The sequence below is a fragment of the Tenrec ecaudatus genome, chromosome 17 (genome assembly GCF_050624435.1).
Source record: "Tenrec ecaudatus isolate mTenEca1 chromosome 17, mTenEca1.hap1, whole genome shotgun sequence".
NCBI classification, from domain to species: domain Eukaryota; kingdom Metazoa; phylum Chordata; class Mammalia; order Afrosoricida; family Tenrecidae; genus Tenrec; species Tenrec ecaudatus.
In genome coordinates this window covers 81,524,908-81,543,842 of record NC_134546.1, presented here as the reverse complement: position 1 = coordinate 81,543,842, position 18,935 = coordinate 81,524,908, and the positions used below count along the sequence as shown (strand labels likewise).

The window sequence follows — 18,935 nt, the reverse complement described above, 5'->3', positions numbered from 1 at the left end:
GTTTTGGATCTCCACTCTTCATTCACCCTCATTTACAATGGTATGATATTTTCTTCTTTGATGTTTGGTATCTGATCCTTTCAACAACTCGTGGTCACACAGACTGATGTGCTTCTTCCATGTGGCTTTTGTTGCTTCTGAGCGCGGTGGCTGCTTGTTTATCTTCAAGCCTTTAAAACCACAGATGCTATATTTTTGATAGCCGGGCATCATCAGCTTATTGGGGGCATACATCAATTTCATTGAGCTCATTTGTACATATGGTGCCATCATCATTTTCAAAATATTTTCTGTCTACTTGAGCCGCTTGGTATCAACCACTCCTATAAAAGTAATTGTTAAACATATTCAAAAGAAAAATGTTTAAAAATATTTGTTCAGCAATTAAAATCCTTTAAGTTTTTCTTTTAAACCATTTTATTAGGACCTAATCCAGACATCATACCAATCAGTAGTTAAACACCTTAACCAGTGTTGTACAATCTCTCCCACAATCAGAACATTTTCTTCCTTCTTGAACTCCTTTATATCAACTCTGGTTTGCTTCCCACCTCCCTTGCTATTTCCCCCAGGACTCCTTATTCTAGTTATTGTCTCTGCAGATTTATCATTTTAATCTACAATAGTCATCTCTCCAGTACTCTGCCTGATCACGAGGTTATTCCCATTCCTCCGTTATGATGAGAAGGAAATCACTGAAGGCTTCGTCCCTGTGTAGATCCTGAAAATGTCGTTTGAGCATCCACTGTCACCCACACCCTTTTGCACACCGGAATCTCATAATGTAAGCTCGGACACTATTCCCTCCTTTGGATTTGGATTGTATAATTTACAATCCTTGTCAATCTTTGTAGAGCCTCATATGACTCCCTTGGTGTGTCTGGGGGTCTTGAACTGCTTACCTTGTACATACATCCCAATGTGAAATCCACTATGGCACCAGGGAGGGTAGAGTTGTTTATACTCTTTGTATATAGGATTTATTACCTATTCCTGATTGTTTGATAGATACATAGTTAACATTAATAAGGAATAGTATATGTATTGAATTTTAAATATTAAATAATTTAATACTTTCTGAATATAAAAGGGTGTAATATATTATTATTATTATTATTTTAGGTAATTACTTTTGGCTAGCCAGAATTAATCTCAATTTTCTGAACCTCACTATATCAGAGATGTTGTTTAGAGAATTTGAGTCAGTTTTACTCATAATGGCTGTGTGTACAACAGAACAAATACACAAACTGCTGTGGTAGTTATATAATCCTTTATCAGTGTGAAGATTAAGAGTGTATGGGTGGAGTCTAGCCTGTCAATCAGATGGGGCCTCTAGGTAGGCATGGCCTTCTCCTGATAATTCTGGGAAATCGGTATTTTCCTCCTTAAAGGTGAGAGACACTTCTCTCTCTCTGCTCACTTCCTGCGAGATATCCCTGAGATGAAGCCACAGGGACCTACCCGCATACAGCCCTGGAAGTTTAAGAAGCCACATTAAGACCCTGCCAGAGATGAGATGATTACAGTGCCACTGGATCCAAAGACTTTCTACCCACTGGCCTGTAATCTCCTGCACTCAGTGTCACTGCAAGTGTTTCTTGAGTCTAAAGAGGACTTTATAGATTGGTATCAGACATATGGGTGAATATGGGACTTATGGCCTTGGATTGGACTGGGTTGGGATACTTTCTTAATGTACAATTATATAAAACTCTCTCTTATACAAATATGCCTGTTTATGACTTTGCTTCCCTAGTCTACCCGGAAAAATACAACTGCCACATCTTGAACCAGCCTCACTTCCTCCTAAGTGTGAGAACACTTTTGCAGCCACTCTGTCTGTACATCTACCTGAGCGTTTTCCTCTGTTTTGCTGACACTCTGCCAAACAGGGTGTTCTTTAGGACCTGGATCCCCTTAGCACAGGTTCAAAATATGTGAGAAATCACACGGTTCTCAATTCTAAAGAGCATTCTGTGATAGTAGTCTGCAATTTCCTCTTCTGGTGACATACTTGCTATTTTTTAATCAAAATTGTCCTTCCAATGAGCGCTCCCTTCATTGTGATGCCAATGAATGATCTTACTAATGACTCCACCCACCAGGCAAGTCATTCCAGTTCACCTGTTCCCAGTGTCAGGGGTCTATGCTCCATGCTCGGAGCACTTGTGTTTGTATCAAGGGAGACATTAGGTATCAAGTATCACTAATGACAGGTCACCACCATTTTAGGCCCAGAAGACCACAATTATTTTCTGAGACATAGAGTATATTAATCAATCACGACCCACAGTGCTCAGGGAATAAAGCAGATAGACACCTTGTGAGAGACCAGAACTTGGACTGTAATAGAGCAACGAGCTCCGGATATTTAAAATCATGAATTGCACTCATGAATCTGTACTTGCCTGTATTTCATTGTCAACAGTTTTGAAAAATGGACAGGGTGAGAGTGCCCGTAAAAATCTGTTTCTGCAGAAGAAAAATGGGCCATGTATGATGATAATGAGGGATCAGAGTCACTTTTAATATTTGTGATGCAAATACAGAATGCTAGTTCTTACTTTCAAGACTGAAGAGAGGAGAAAATTTAAAGAAAAAACAAACAAAAACTGCCCTTAGGGTTACTGAGAGTTAAGAGAGGATGCCCAATTCCAACAGGAAATCCTCCCTGTCATCCATCTCTGCCTGTTTAAGGCTGGGTATGTGTGTTCAGTGGGTCCTGCGTGCCCCCTGCTGTCCAGTGTCTCCCCTGCAGGGGAGGTTTGTGTCTGAGATCACACTGAATTCCCTTCAAGGTGTTTCCCTTGCACAGTAATACATGGCCGTGTTCTCAGCAGTCATGGAGCTCAGCTGTAGGGAGTACTGATAATTCGATGTGTCTCTGGTGATAGTCAGCTTTGGAAGGATGGGTTATAATATGTACTACCCCCATGGTATATGCATCCCATCCACTGCAGCCCTTTCCCCGAGGGTTGGCGGAGCCATTGTCAGCAGTAACCACTGCTTGTGATAGAGAAACCAGAGACAGTGCAGGTGAGGGACAGCTTCTTGTAGGGCTTCACGAGTCCTGAACCTGACTCCTGAAACTGCACCTGGGACAGGACACCTGTAAACTAAAAGAGACGGTCCCCATCAGTCACTCAAAGTCACAACCATCCCCAAAGACCTACGTCAGATATCTGAATCTCCACCTTGGGGAACTGTCACCAGGCACAGGAGAACACACAGCAATAGCATCTTTGGACTACAGCTGTGCTTTCCCAAGGAACCTACAGCCCTGTCTTAAGAGAACTGATGGATAACCCAGTCCAAGGTGAAGTTGTACCCTAGTGCCTGAAGAATAATTTGCATTAGATGGAGTCCTGTCCTTATAAACAGAAAGTGACAGAGCTCAGACCCCTTCTTCCTTCTGAGTCCGCTGTAGTGTAACTGTTTGAACTCATATGCATGTTTCTCTCAAAAGGTATGTGGTAAAGTTCAAAGAATGCCCAGAATTTCTGGGCGCAGTGTTCTCGCCTTCCAGCCCCTCATTGCCCATGTCTTGCCTTGGGCTCCCCTATGTTCTGTGCCCCAGAGAGTGAACAGGATATCGTTTGTTGAAACTATCAATTGCACCCCATGGTATCTTCAAACTTCACACTCTCCAAGACCCATTTTTTTTCTGTACACCTTGACATCTCTGAATCAACCTTCTCATAGTCCTTAGTAGTTTCCCTTGTGTGGAAATAACATCTTTGAGAAGCATTAATACCAGATTAGTCACAAGGAGTTGGGGTTGGTAATGCCCTAAACGTCCAACTCTTCTACGAAGACATTCATTTCCAATTTCCACCCACTCCACCCGTGAGGATATCCCCTCATGTTTCTTGGTTCTGCATAGCACTGCAAAGTCCAACAGAAAATCATGGAAGTTTGAGGAAATGAATCAAGTGGTGGTGTATTCTAGTTAGTCCGAATTCAGAAGACCAGGAAAGGGTAAATCAGATGCTGGTTCCAAAGGACATATCTCACTTCAAGCTTTACATTGTATGTATACACATATGACCTGACACCTCTGGAAGATGTTTCCAGTCAGCAGCTCGGATTTTTCCTACCTAGGCTCACAGTCATCACCAACCCCACCACTTTTTTCCCACTGGATTGAAAAATTATTTTATTTATAAAGTAGGTAATATCCTGATTGAAGTACTCAACGATTTAGCTGAATATAAAGAGACATCGATTTTCTTTTTTTAGGTAAATTAGTTACAATAGAATCCATCCGTGACTTGAGTGAAAAAGAAATACAGATAAATATGTGTGCTGAATATCCTAAGAGAAGCCGAAGTTAAAAATGGATGGGAGGGTCCTAGGATTTACTAGATAATTAGAGTAAGCATCTGACCTCTGATCAGACCCATTTACTTCTGCTGTGACCTATAAGGAGACGTGCCAAGATACAGTCTGGTTTCCAACAGTGTCCACAACCAAAGGACAAACTCAGAGGGTCTCCTCCTCCCGAAGGAACTGGAACACAGATGAGAAGTCTTTCTTTGAGTAGCCCTTTGCGCACATCATCTGGTACAGCTGATGGGCCAGACTGCCCAGAAGAATCGGGCTCTTGGTGTTGGTAGCAGAGTCTTGTGCTAGCCCCAGATCCATAGCCATGCGTCTCATTCCAAATCCACCCTGGTAGTTATTAGCCGCAGGCACGCCATCTATCACTCCAGGCACAGGATTTTAAGTGTCACTTGACCAACACCGTCTGGAGCTCATATTTAGGATTTTAGCCAATCGTTTTGGGTCAAGCCCCAGCCTGATTCCAAGATTCATAGCTTCAGGCAGTTCCAATCATACTAATAGCTAGTAGTATGTTGTTGCAGATCTTGGCAGCCTGCCCAGTGCCAACGGCTCCAAAGTACAACACATTGGAGCCCATGCACCCCAGCAGCTCCTTGGCAGCAGCAAATTCCTCTTCCACAACTCCCACCATAAATGTGAGGTTCCCGGATCGGGCAGCTCCCACACCACCAGACACAGGGGCGTCCATGAAAAATGCTCCCATTTTCTCAACTTCTTTAACCAATTCTATTGAAACTGATGGATCAATAGTACTGGAATCTATTAGTAAGGAGTCTTTCTTCACGTTCTTTAGAATTCCATTTGCTCCAGAATAAACTTCTATTGCATTCATACTGGTAGGAAGCATTGTAATGGTTCTGTCAGCTTTTTCGGCTACATCAGCTGGGGAAGACACCACCTGTTCACCTTTATCTTGAAACTCTCTGCAGGCATCTGGGAAGACATCGCAAAGGATGAGTGGATAGCCGTGCTTCATCAGGTTTTTTGCCATTGGATTCCCCATGTTGCCCATTTCTATGAGTCCAACTGTAGTCTTAGAGGCCATTGACCTAGAACACACTGCTGCAAGGCCAGCCGCAGCAGGCTGCTGCCAGAGGCTCCAGTAGTGGAGACTGGAGGCAGCTCCCCAGAGCCAAAAGGAGGCTGCCATGCTGCCCCCGCCCCGCCTTCTGGTGGTGACCTCCACCACCTTTCCCGGCCTTGCCGACTGGGAGTGTGCGCCGCCTGGCAGGGAGCCCACGCACATGCGCCCGGCCCCTCCTACACGCGCCCCGCCTGCCCCCCACCACTCTTACAAGTAATTTACACACTACATCCCAGAGCCTAATGACTGAGGTCAATGTCATTGTAAGTAATGAAATTCAAGTGCCATAGTTTCTCTGGGAAGAACGTGCCACCTAGAAAAGTTGGGCCCAAGACAAGACAATATTTTAATTCTGTAGTCTCTAAAAAAGGCAAGATCCTGAATAGAGACACACACATACCCTTTGTTTGCTGGAATATCCAAAATGATACAAATTCAGCTGTGTCATGCTTTCAAGTATAAAGATTCAGTAGAGCAGTGAATGGAAAAATAATCATTTAAGAAAAGAACCAGAGTGAGAACGAGAGCCAAGAACAGTGTTTTAGATCTTGAACCAAAAGACATTTTCTTTAGACCCAACAGGCACTCTTCATTAAAATCAGGTCCATTCATGCAACTGATCCTCAAAATTTAAAGAATAAGCATAGGCATCCTTTAAATGTCCCTTACTCAGGGGACTCTGGTTCAATTGAAATATGAGCATTTCGAACCAAAGACAGCTTCTCTCTTTGTGCTCTGGGCTCAGTCCCATCACAATTCTTCATGGATCTCACTTAAATGTATTCCCTAAACTCAAGGAGTGTCTAATTTTGGAAAAACTGTTCATATTATTGACTATAGAAGCTGGGACACTATCTCTGAACATGCAGTTTTAAAACTCAATCCCCATTCAGTTTCCTTGCTCCTAACAGAATTTAAAACATTTCCTCCAGACTTTGGGTTGAATTAGGTGAATTGGAATCTGTATATCTCCAAATTAACATAAATTTTTACAATGGGGAAATCCAAGCGCAAGGTGTTGGTCACCTGGACGGCTTTGGGCCCAAATTTGCTGAAGGGAATAAGCAATTGCTTTGAAATGAAGACACATTGTACTCGCTACAATCCAGGGGTTCAAGCACAGGACAATCTAGCATTTTTCGTTAGGAGATCATTGAGTCAGCTCCCTTTTCATATGCACACACGCATAGCATCACCTGATCTTGTTCATTTCACCAACCCCCCATCTCACCATCTGCTCTTGGAGCTTGTCTGACCGATTTAAGCTTGAGACCGTGATGTAGCTGCACACGAGTTCAGCTCACCTCCATCTCTGAGTTTGACTGCAATGATTGTCTCAGATAATTTCATAGCAGTGGTTCATAGGGGTCTCCTTAAATGTCACCCTCATGACTTGACCCATCTGCACATCACTTTCCTAACAGGGTTGGTACATGTTCTCACTGAGCTCCCGAGTTCTTCCTGCACTTGAAGCAGCAACACATAGAGCTCTAGACGCAGATGTTCTGGGTGGGTTTCGTAGTCCCCCATCTCCTGGGGTTGAGCTTGGTCGGTCACTTAATCAAGGTGCACTGCGTCTCTCAAAATCCTGAAAGGTGGAAATGATAGAAACTATGGCTTCAAGGCAAATGCAATCATATTTGCTCCAGTTATCTACTGTTGTACACGGAATAGACATGCAAAGCTGCTGCTTAACATTACGTAAATGTTTTTGTTGTTGTTTTATTTGTTGCTTGGCTTTCACTTTTTTTCTTTTGGTGCACAAATGTCTGATTCTTAAAAAGTCACTCTCATCTATATTGTCTTCTTTGTGTGTACTTCCTTTGCTGTGCTTGATAGTGTATGAACGCCCTGCAATGGGGCACTTATGTGTGTCCCCATTTCCTTATAGATGGGCTCTATAGCTCTGGGATTGACATTAGGCCCTTGATTGTCTTGTGTTCGTTTCTGTACAGGAGCTGAGATTTTGGTTGTCTTTCATCTTCTGAGGGTGGTGATCCAATTGTGTCAGCACCAGTGTTGAAGAGAATGCCGCTCTCCCTTATAAATTCCCTTGGACCTTTATTGAAGTTCAGTTCCCTGCATGTGGATGGATTGTTTATTCATTTTCTATTCTGTTCCATTGGTCAACATGCCTGTCATTGTATGAGTGCCAGCCTGTTTTGACTGCTGTGGCTGTAATGGTTTTAAGGTTGGTTTGTGTGAGGCCCCTACTTTGTTCTTCTTCTTTTTGGGTTTCTTGTTATCCTGGACTCTCGGTATGAAGTCAGTAATTGGTTTTACACCCCCATTTTTTTAAAGGATTAAGTTGGCATTTGGATCAGAATTGAATTGTATTTAAAGATAACATTGGGTAGTAGCAACATTTCCTTGGTATTGAGCATCCTTATCCAAGAACGTGGCATATTGAGAATGTGAACAGATTTGCATTGGGAAGCATAAACATTCCTGAGTCGTGTCATTTTGCTAAACAAGAGAGACAGAAAACAGATCAATAAAGACACAAAGAGATTTCAGACCAGTGCTGAGTCTGACCTGCACACTTCCTACTGAAGATGAGAGTCATATGGGAGCCACATTCTACTTTGATGTGGTTCATTCCCTAACTAACTGCCTGCATGTCTCTAACCTGAAACTCACCTCCCCCAGGTTCTGTGGAGAGTTAGTCTAATCACTATTTATGACCACTGCAGGCTGTTTTGTAGGGTGATTGCCACACTTCTTGGGTAGTGTGTTAGTCCGGGTTGACTAGAGAAAAAATCCAGAAACAGTGTAATAGATAATATCATATCAAAGAGCAATTGTACATTACAAAAACATGATATCCAAGTCTAGATCAAGTCCTTAAGTCTGATATTACCCCACATGTGTATACTAGCCCATAAATTCCTCTTTTGACCCACACAGCCATGCAATAATGCTGAATGCAGGAAGATCACAAGCCAGTGTGTGTAAATGTTTGTGGATCCAGTGGTGGTGGAAGCCTCTCAGTGCTGGCATGGGTCTCCACTTGGCTCCTCCAGTTCCAGGTCTCTGGCTCCATCAGCATAGCTCTGTATGTCTTGTCAGGAGGAAGATGAATCAGAGAGTACGTGTCTGGCCTCCAGTGAGCTATTTTTCTCCATGGCATCTCCAAATGAGATCATCAAGCTGCGACCTGATTGACAGGTTACACTCCACCCCTTCACCCTTAGTGTCAAATTGACCCCATGTTATGTAACTACCACAGGTATGTTGTACTGTCTCTGTTATTGGGGAGTTAAGGCTTCTCGGGCATCTGACTAGAGCTCTCTTTACTTGTTCTGAAAGTCAAGTCTATTTGTGCTTATGTTAGCCTCATGCTGGTCTTGTAGACCTATGTCCCTAAATCGCAGCAGCTCCACCATCGATCTAGCTCCTGGACTGGAAAATACAGGTCTAGAGATTTGGGGATCTTCACACAGCTGGCTAGTGTTGAGGATTGATATCAACGGGGAGTTTATCTGAAAATGTTGCTGATCTTTTTCTAAATTTGTGTCTACTTAAATTTATGCTGATAATCCTGCATTCTGGAAGTAGAGGATATTCCTCTCGAGGTTCTTTTCCACTGGTCCTTGTGGAGTCCCTCCCATGTGTGCTACTTGGTCACCATATTGCTCCAACTTTGGCCTATAGAAATATATACATACACACACACACACAAATACCCACACGAATTTGGACAAAATATATTTCTCCACAATCTTAGACATTTTTACTAAACAAAAAAATTAAAATGTAAAGATATTCTTCTAAACTTTTCCCCAAAGAATTCCATCCTCCTTGATTGACAGCACATCAGAATGAAAGTTCCACAAGCCTCAAGGATGCTCTCTGACTTATGGGGACACCCAGAAACATGCAGGGGAAGGTCAGCTCTTGAGTGTCCATGGTGTAAGGTTTCTCAACAAAATCCTCTATGGACAACCTTTCCTACTCTTGAAGAATGAGCTGGTGTATTGTCACGATAGATAGATGAGGGGGAAAAAAAACATTTGTGCAAAATCCTAGGATGTTTTCTCACAATGTCACGTTTCATTTTCTTTAAACTTACTCATAATATTGTTTAATTTTCTCTGTCATATGAGAATTTCACTCCAGACCTACCTGTTGTTAGAATCCAAAAAACTGCTCTCATATTCTGAATTGACCTTTATGCCTTGAATATCACACAGATGATTCCCTCAGAAGTAACTGTTTTCATTGTATCTTTCTCTCTGGATCATAGTTATGCATCCAAGAATTGATCAATAATTAAGTTTCATTACATAAAAGGGGTTTCATTACTTCAATTTAAAAAAAAACAGTTGTATAATATCAATTTTTGAGCTCACTGATCTGTGTGTACTGGTTTCTGGCACCAATCAATAAACCAAAATTATCACTTAACAATTTATAATGCTGAACTATGTGGGATTCCAACTTCATTAGTCACCTCCTCAATGGTTCCACAACAGTCTTCTTCCACTAGTACTTCATGTCATCCAGTTTCTTCATTTGTTTTAGTTGGCTTTTTCTCCCTCTTGGCTCATCTGTAAAGTTTCCACTATATTCTTTATACTTGATCCATTTTAAAACTGTATTGTGTGCAGAAGACAGAATTCCTGTTGGCCAACTTTCTTTCTTTCTCTTTCTTTCATGACTTCCACACAAACAGATGTATTTTAAGCCACCCTAATGAAACCAAGTTAAGTGTATTACTGAAAAAATGTGGCCACAGACATCCACTGATAGCAGAGGCATGTTTAAGCATGTTTTATTTGGCAAAGACATGAATGCAGAATTTATTTTACTAACTCATATAAATTATAGCTCTTCTTGGCTAGGTTAAATTTTGTATGAATGTGTGAATAAATACAAGTGTGAATATATTAATAACATATCTACATATTTATAAAATGCTAAGGATTCTAGTTTGATTTGGTGAAGATTGTCATGAGTATAATTTTCATAAATTGTCATTTACTCTGCAGATGCACATTTGTACTTATGTGGTAAGTTTTAAGACTTTGTAATAAAGTTTTTTAATCTTAGCATAATTGATATTTTGGGTTGTATAATTATTTGTGATTTTAAAAATAAGAATCCCTGGATTCTACCTACTACTTCCAGCAGAATATCCCTAGGTTTGGCAAACTGAGATAAATTTCAAGAATTGAAAGGTGTCTCTGGGAGAAAAAAATTTCCTCTGCAATGTGAGATTGTTACTATCAATGTATATAACATTACCCAGGTTATTCTAAAGAAGATATTGCTGTAACATAATTAATGAGTATTCATAGAAATCAGAAGATTGATGATATGTGAAGGTAGGGGAAAGATTTAGTCTTTTATTGTTAAAAGATCATTTTATTGGGGTTTTTTACAACTCTTATTACAATCCATACATCAGTTATACCAGGCATATTTGTACATATGTTGCCATTGTTCTTTTCTATTCATTTACTTTTTATTGAGCCCTTACTATCAGCTCCTCTTTTTCCCCTCCATTACTCCTTCTCCCCAGATTTAGTTTTAACATGATAAATGTTAGAACCAATTCTGCATTGTTTCTAAACTTAGCCATTATTGATGCTTTTTAGTTCCCTGAACTGCAACACCAAAGTCTCACAAAGAAATATTGCTTTGAAATAATTTCTGGGATGATCAGTGGAAGACAAAGTCCATCCCCATGAAAGAGGAGTGGTCCCTGTCATAAAATTTCCCTAGAGTTACTGTGCTTGGGAATCTCTAGAGAGGTGGTGACAAGGTGTGGAAACCACAGATTCTGAGAAGAATCCCACACCTCACTGCTTTCCAAGGCATCTGCTAAGAAGATAGGACACTAAACTGAGTGTTTCAGACACTGTGAATAGGTTCTTACCATGGAAAAAACTTGCCAATTTTATTATGAAATATGTATAGATAGTTTTAAATCGATGTTAGATTTCTTTTTTAATGTGCAACATTATTTTATAAAAGTAATTTTAAAAATCATTTTATTGCGGGCTCATACAACACTTATCACCATTCATACACATACCCATTGTGTCAAGCACATTTGTATATTTGTTGCCATCATTATTCTCAAAACATTTGCTTTCTGCTGGAGTCCTTGATATTAGCTCCTCATTTTCCTCTCTCCCTCCCCATTTCCCCCTCCCTCATGAACCCTTGATAATTTATAAATGATTATTATTTTTCATATCTTGCATTGTTCGACATCTCTCTTCACCCACTTTCCTGTTGTCCATGCTCCAGGGAGGAAGTTATATGTAGATCCTCGTAATCAGTTCCCCTTCTCTACCCCACCTTCCTTCCACCCTCCAGGATTTGCCACTCTCACCACTGGTCCTGAAGAGATCTGTCCTGGATTCCCTGTGTTTCAGTTCCTATCTGTACCAGTGTACATCCTCTGGTCTAGCCAGATTTGTAAGGTAGAATTGGCATCATGATAGTGCAGCGGGGTCGGGGGGAGGAGGGAACTACAGGAACGTTGTGTTTCATCTTTGCTACCCTGCAACCTGACTGGCTCTTCTCCTTCCTGCGACCCTTCTGTGAGGGGTTGTCCAGCTGCCTACAGGTGGGTTTTGGATCTCCACTCTTCATTCACCCTCATTTACAATGGTATGATATTTTCTTCTTTGATGTTTGGTATCTGATCCTTTCAACAACTCGTGGTCACACAGACTGATGTGCTTCTTCCATGTGGCTTTTGTTGCTTCTGAGCGCGGTGGCTGCTTGTTTATCTTCAAGCCTTTAAAACCACAGATGCTATATTTTTGATAGCCGGGCATCATCAGCTTATTGGGGGCATACATCAATTTCATTGAGCTCATTTGTACATATGGTGCCATCATCATTTTCAAAATATTTTCTGTCTACTTGAGCCGCTTGGTATCAACCACTCCTATAAAAGTAATTGTTAAACATATTCAAAAGAAAAATGTTTAAAAATATTTGTTCAGCAATTAAAATCCTTTAAGTTTTTCTTTTAAACCATTTTATTAGGACCTAATCCAGACATCATACCAATCAGTAGTTAAACACCTTAACCAGTGTTGTACAATCTCTCCCACAATCAGAACATTTTCTTCCTTCTTGAACTCCTTTATATCAACTCTGGTTTGCTTCCCACCTCCCTTGCTATTTCCCCCAGGACTCCTTATTCTAGTTATTGTCTCTGCAGATTTATCATTTTAATCTACAATAGTCATCTCTCCAGTACTCTGCCTGATCACGAGGTTATTCCCATTCCTCCGTTATGATGAGAAGGAAATCACTGAAGGCTTCGTCCCTGTGTAGATCCTGAAAATGTCGTTTGAGCATCCACTGTCACCCACACCCTTTTGCACACCGGAATCTCATAATGTAAGCTCGGACACTATTCCCTCCTTTGGATTTGGATTGTATAATTTACAATCCTTGTCAATCTTTGTAGAGCCTCATATGACTCCCTTGGTGTGTCTGGGGGTCTTGAACTGCTTACCTTGTACATACATCCCAATGTGAAATCCACTATGGCACCAGGGAGGGTAGAGTTGTTTATACTCTTTGTATATAGGATTTATTACCTATTCCTGATTGTTTGATAGATACATAGTTAACATTAATAAGGAATAGTATATGTATTGAATTTTAAATATTAAATAATTTAATACTTTCTGAATATAAAAGGGTGTAATATATTATTATTATTATTATTTTAGGTAATTACTTTTGGCTAGCCAGAATTAATCTCAATTTTCTGAACCTCACTATATCAGAGATGTTGTTTAGAGAATTTGAGTCAGTTTTACTCATAATGGCTGTGTGTACAACAGAACAAATACACAAACTGCTGTGGTAGTTATATAATCCTTTATCAGTGTGAAGATTAAGAGTGTATGGGTGGAGTCTAGCCTGTCAATCAGATGGGGCCTCTAGGTAGGCATGGCCTTCTCCTGATAATTCTGGGAAATCGGTATTTTCCTCCTTAAAGGTGAGAGACACTTCTCTCTCTCTGCTCACTTCCTGCGAGATATCCCTGAGATGAAGCCACAGGGACCTACCCGCATACAGCCCTGGAAGTTTAAGAAGCCACATTAAGACCCTGCCAGAGATGAGATGATTACAGTGCCACTGGATCCAAAGACTTTCTACCCACTGGCCTGTAATCTCCTGCACTCAGTGTCACTGCAAGTGTTTCTTGAGTCTAAAGAGGACTTTATAGATTGGTATCAGACATATGGGTGAATATGGGACTTATGGCCTTGGATTGGACTGGGTTGGGATACTTTCTTAATGTACAATTATATAAAACTCTCTCTTATACAAATATGCCTGTTTATGACTTTGCTTCCCTAGTCTACCCGGAAAAATACAACTGCCACATCTTGAACCAGCCTCACTTCCTCCTAAGTGTGAGAACACTTTTGCAGCCACTCTGTCTGTACATCTACCTGAGCGTTTTCCTCTGTTTTGCTGACACTCTGCCAAACAGGGTGTTCTTTAGGACCTGGATCCCCTTAGCACAGGTTCAAAATATGTGAGAAATCACACGGTTCTCAATTCTAAAGAGCATTCTGTGATAGTAGTCTGCAATTTCCTCTTCTGGTGACATACTTGCTATTTTTTAATCAAAATTGTCCTTCCAATGAGCGCTCCCTTCATTGTGATGCCAATGAATGATCTTACTAATGACTCCACCCACCAGGCAAGTCATTCCAGTTCACCTGTTCCCAGTGTCAGGGGTCTATGCTCCATGCTCGGAGCACTTGTGTTTGTATCAAGGGAGACATTAGGTATCAAGTATCACTAATGACAGGTCACCACCATTTTAGGCCCAGAAGACCACAATTATTTTCTGAGACATAGAGTATATTAATCAATCACGACCCACAGTGCTCAGGGAATAAAGCAGATAGACACCTTGTGAGAGACCAGAACTTGGACTGTAATAGAGCAACGAGCTCCGGATATTTAAAATCATGAATTGCACTCATGAATCTGTACTTGCCTGTATTTCATTGTCAACAGTTTTGAAAAATGGACAGGGTGAGAGTGCCCGTAAAAATCTGTTTCTGCAGAAGAAAAATGGGCCATGTATGATGATAATGAGGGATCAGAGTCACTTTTAATATTTGTGATGCAAATACAGAATGCTAGTTCTTACTTTCAAGACTGAAGAGAGGAGAAAATTTAAAGAAAAAACAAACAAAAACTGCCCTTAGGGTTACTGAGAGTTAAGAGAGGATGCCCAATTCCAACAGGAAATCCTCCCTGTCATCCATCTCTGCCTGTTTAAGGCTGGGTATGTGTGTTCAGTGGGTCCTGCGTGCCCCCTGCTGTCCAGTGTCTCCCCTGCAGGGGAGGTTGGTGTCTGAGATCACACTGAATTCCCTTCAAGGTGTTTCCCTTGCACAGTAATACATGGCCGTGTTCTCAGCAGTCATGGAGCTCAGCTGTAGGGAGTACTGAAAATTCGATGTGTCTCTGGTGATAGTCAGCTTTGGAAGGATGGGTTATAATATGTACTACCCCCATGGTATATGCATCCCATCCACTGCAGCCCTTTCCCCGAGGGTTGGCGGAGCCATTGTCAGCAGTAACCACTGCTTGTGATAGAGAAACCAGAGACAGTGCAGGTGAGGGACAGCTTCTTGTAGGGCTTCACGAGTCCTGAACCTGACTCCTGAAACTGCACCTGGGACAGGACACCTGTAAACTAAAAGAGACGGTCCCCATCAGTCACTCAAAGTCACAACCATCCCCAAAGACCCACGTCAGATATCTGAATCTCCACCTTGGGGAACTGTCACCAGGCACAGGAGAACACACAGCAATAGCATCTTTGGACTACAGCTGTGCTTTCCCAAGGAACCTACAGCCCTGTCTTAAGAGAACTGATGGATAACCCAGTCCAAGGTGAAGTTGTACCCTAGTGCCTGAAGAATAATTTGCATTAGATGGAGTCCTGTCCTTATAAACAGAAAGTGACAGAGCTCAGACCCCTTCTTCCTTCTGAGTCCGCTGTAGTGTAACTGTTTGAACTCATATGCATGTTTCTCTCAAAAGGTATGTGGTAAAGTTCAAAGAATGCCCAGAATTTCTGGGCGCAGTGTTCTCGCCTTCCAGCCCCTCATTGCCCATGTCTTGCCTTGGGCTCCCCTATGTTCTGTGCCCCAGAGAGTGAACAGGATATCGTTTGTTGAAACTATCAATTGCACCCCATGGTATCTTCAAACTTCACACTCTCCAAGACCCATTTTTTTTCTGTACACCTTGACATCTCTGAATCAACCTTCTCATAGTCCTTAGTAGTTTCCCTTGTGTGGAAATAACATCTTTGAGAAGCATTAATACCAGATTAGTCACAAGGAGTTGGGGTTGGTAATGCCCTAAACGTCCAACTCTTCTACGAAGACATTCATTTCCAATTTCCACCCACTCCACCCGTGAGGATATCCCCTCATGTTTCTTGGTTCTGCATAGCACTGCAAAGTCCAACAGAAAATCATGGAAGTTTGAGGAAATGAATCAAGTGGTGGTGTATTCTAGTTAGTCCGAATTCAGAAGACCAGGAAAGGGTAAATCAGATGCTGGTTCCAAAGGACATATCTCACTTCAAGCTTTACATTGTATGTATACACATATGACCTGACACCTCTGGAAGATGTTTCCAGTCAGCAGCTAGGATTTTTCCTACCTAGGCTCACAGTCATCACCAACCCCACCACTTTTTTCCCACTGGATTGAAAAATTATTTTATTTATAAAGTAGGTAATATCCTGATTGAAGTACTCAACGATTTAGCTGAATATAAAGAGACATCGATTTTCTTTTTTTAGGTAAATTAGTTACAATAGAATCCATCCGTGACTTGAGTGAAAAAGAAATACAGATAAATATGTGTGCTGAATATCCTAAGAGAAGCCGAAGTTAAAAATGGATGGGAGGGTCCTAGGATTTACTAGATAATTAGAGTAAGCATCTGACCTCTGATCAGACCCATTTACTTCTGCTGTGACCTATAAGGAGACGTGCCAAGATACAGTCTGGTTTCCAACAGTGTCCACAACCAAAGGACAAACTCAGAGGGTCTCCTCCTCCCGAAGGAACTGGAACACAGATGAGAAGTCTTTCTTTGAGTAGCCCTTTGCGCACATCATCTGGTACAGCTGATGGGCCAGACTGCCCAGAAGAATCGGGCTCTTGGTGTTGGTAGCAGAGTCTTGTGCTAGCCCCAGATCCATAGCCATGCGTCTCATTCCAAATCCACCCTGGTAGTTATTAGCCGCAGGCACGCCATCTATCACTCCAGGCACAGGATTTTAAGTGTCACTTGACCAACACCGTCTGGAGCTCATATTTAGGATTTTAGCCAATCGTTTTGGGTCAAGCCCCAGCCTGATTCCAAGATTCATAGCTTCAGGCAGTTCCAATCATACTAATAGCTAGTAGTATGTTGTTGCAGATCTTGGCAGCCTGCCCAGTGCCAACGGCTCCAAAGTACAACACATTGGAGCCCATGCACCCCAGCAGCTCCTTGGCAGCAGCAAATTCCTCTTCCACAACTCCCACCATAAATGTGAGGTTCCCGGATCGGGCAGCTCCCACACCACCAGACACAGGGGCGTCCATGAAAAATGCTCCCATTTTCTCAACTTCTTTAACCAATTCTATTGAAACTGATGGATCAATAGTACTGGAATCTATTAGTAAGGAGTCTTTCTTCACGTTCTTTAGAATTCCATTTGCTCCAGAATAAACTTCTATTGCATTCATACTGGTAGGAAGCATTGTAATGGTTCTGTCAGCTTTTTCGGCTACATCAGCTGGGGAAGACACCACCTGTTCACCTTTATCTTGAAACTCTCTGCAGGCATCTGGGAAGACATCGCAAAGGATGAGTGGATAGCCGTGCTTCATCAGGTTTTTTGCCATTGGATTCCCCATGTTGCCCATTTCTATGAGTCCAACTGTAGTCTTAGAGGCCATTGACCTAGAACACACTGCTGCAAGGCCAGCCGCAGCAGGCTGCTGCCAGAGGCTCCAGTAGTGGAGACTGGAGGCAGCTCCCCAGAGCCAAAAGGAGGCTGCCATGCTGCCCCCGCCCCGCCTTCTGGTGGTGACCTCCACCACCTTTCCCGGCCTTGCCGACTGGGAGTGTGCGCCGCCTGGCAGGGAGCCCACGCACATGCGCCCGGCCCCTCCTACACGCGCCCCGCCTGCCCCCCACCACTCTTACAAGTAATTTACACACTACATCCCAGAGCCTAATGACTGAGGTCAATGTCATTGTAAGTAATGAAATTCAAGTGCCATAGTTTCTCTGGGAAGAACGTGCCACCTAGAAAAGTTGGGCCCAAGACAAGACAATATTTTAATTCTGTAGTCTCTAAAAAAGGCAAGATCCTGAATAGAGACACACACATACCCTTTGTTTGCTGGAATATCCAAAATGATACAAATTCAGCTGTGTCATGCTTTCAAGTATAAAGATTCAGTAGAGCAGTGAATGGAAAAATAATCATTTAAGAAAAGAACCAGAGTGAGAACGAGAGCCAAGAACAGTGTTTTAGATCTTGAACCAAAAGACATTTTCTTTAGACCCAACAGGCACTCTTCATTAAAATCAGGTCCATTCATGCAACTGATCCTCAAAATTTAAAGAATAAGCATAGGCATCCTTTAAATGTCCCTTACTCAGGGGACTCTGGTTCAATTGAAATATGAGCATTTCGAACCAAAGACAGCTTCTCTCTTTGTGCTCTGGGCTCAGTCCCATCACAATTCTTCATGGATCTCACTTAAATGTATTCCCTAAACTCAAGGAGTGTCTAATTTTGGAAAAACTGTTCATATTATTGACTATAGAAGCTGGGACACTATCTCTGAACATGCAGTTTTAAAACTCAATCCCCATTCAGTTTCCTTGCTCCTAACAGAATTTAAAACATTTCCTCCAGACTTTGGGTTGAATTAGGTGAATTGGAATCTGTATATCTCCAAATTAACATAAATTTTTACAATGGGGAAATCCAAGCGCAAGGTGTTGGTCACCTGGACGGCTTTGGGCCCAAATTTGCTGAAGGGAATAAGCAATTGCTTTGAAATGAAGACACATTGTACTCGCTACAATCCAGGGGTTCAAGCACAGGACAATCTAGCATTTTTCGTTAGGAGATCATTGAGTCAGCTCCCTTTTCATATGCACACACGCATAGCATCACCTGATCTTGTTCATTTCACCAACCCCCCATCTCACCATCTGCTCTTGGAGCTTGTCTGACCGATTTAAGCTTGAGACCGTGATGTAGCTGCACACGAGTTCAGCTCACCTCCATCTCTGAGTTTGACTGCAATGATTGTCTCAGATAATTTCATAGCAGTGGTTCATAGGGGTCTCCTTAAATGTCACCCTCATGACTTGACCCATCTGCACATCACTTTCCTAACAGGGTTGGTACATGTTCTCACTGAGCTCCCGAGTTCTTCCTGCACTTGAAGCAGCAACACATAGAGC

General features: G+C 42.0%; 2 pseudogenes; both read right to left on the bottom strand.

Moving 5' to 3' along the window:
• Positions 1-4,465: 4,465 nt before the first annotated feature.
• Positions 4,466-5,497, bottom strand: LOC142430784 (3-hydroxyisobutyrate dehydrogenase, mitochondrial-like; annotated as a pseudogene).
• A 10,983-nt stretch (positions 5,498-16,480) lies between these two features.
• Positions 16,481-17,512, bottom strand: LOC142430783 (3-hydroxyisobutyrate dehydrogenase, mitochondrial-like; annotated as a pseudogene).
• Between the last annotated feature and the right edge of the window lie 1,423 nt (positions 17,513-18,935).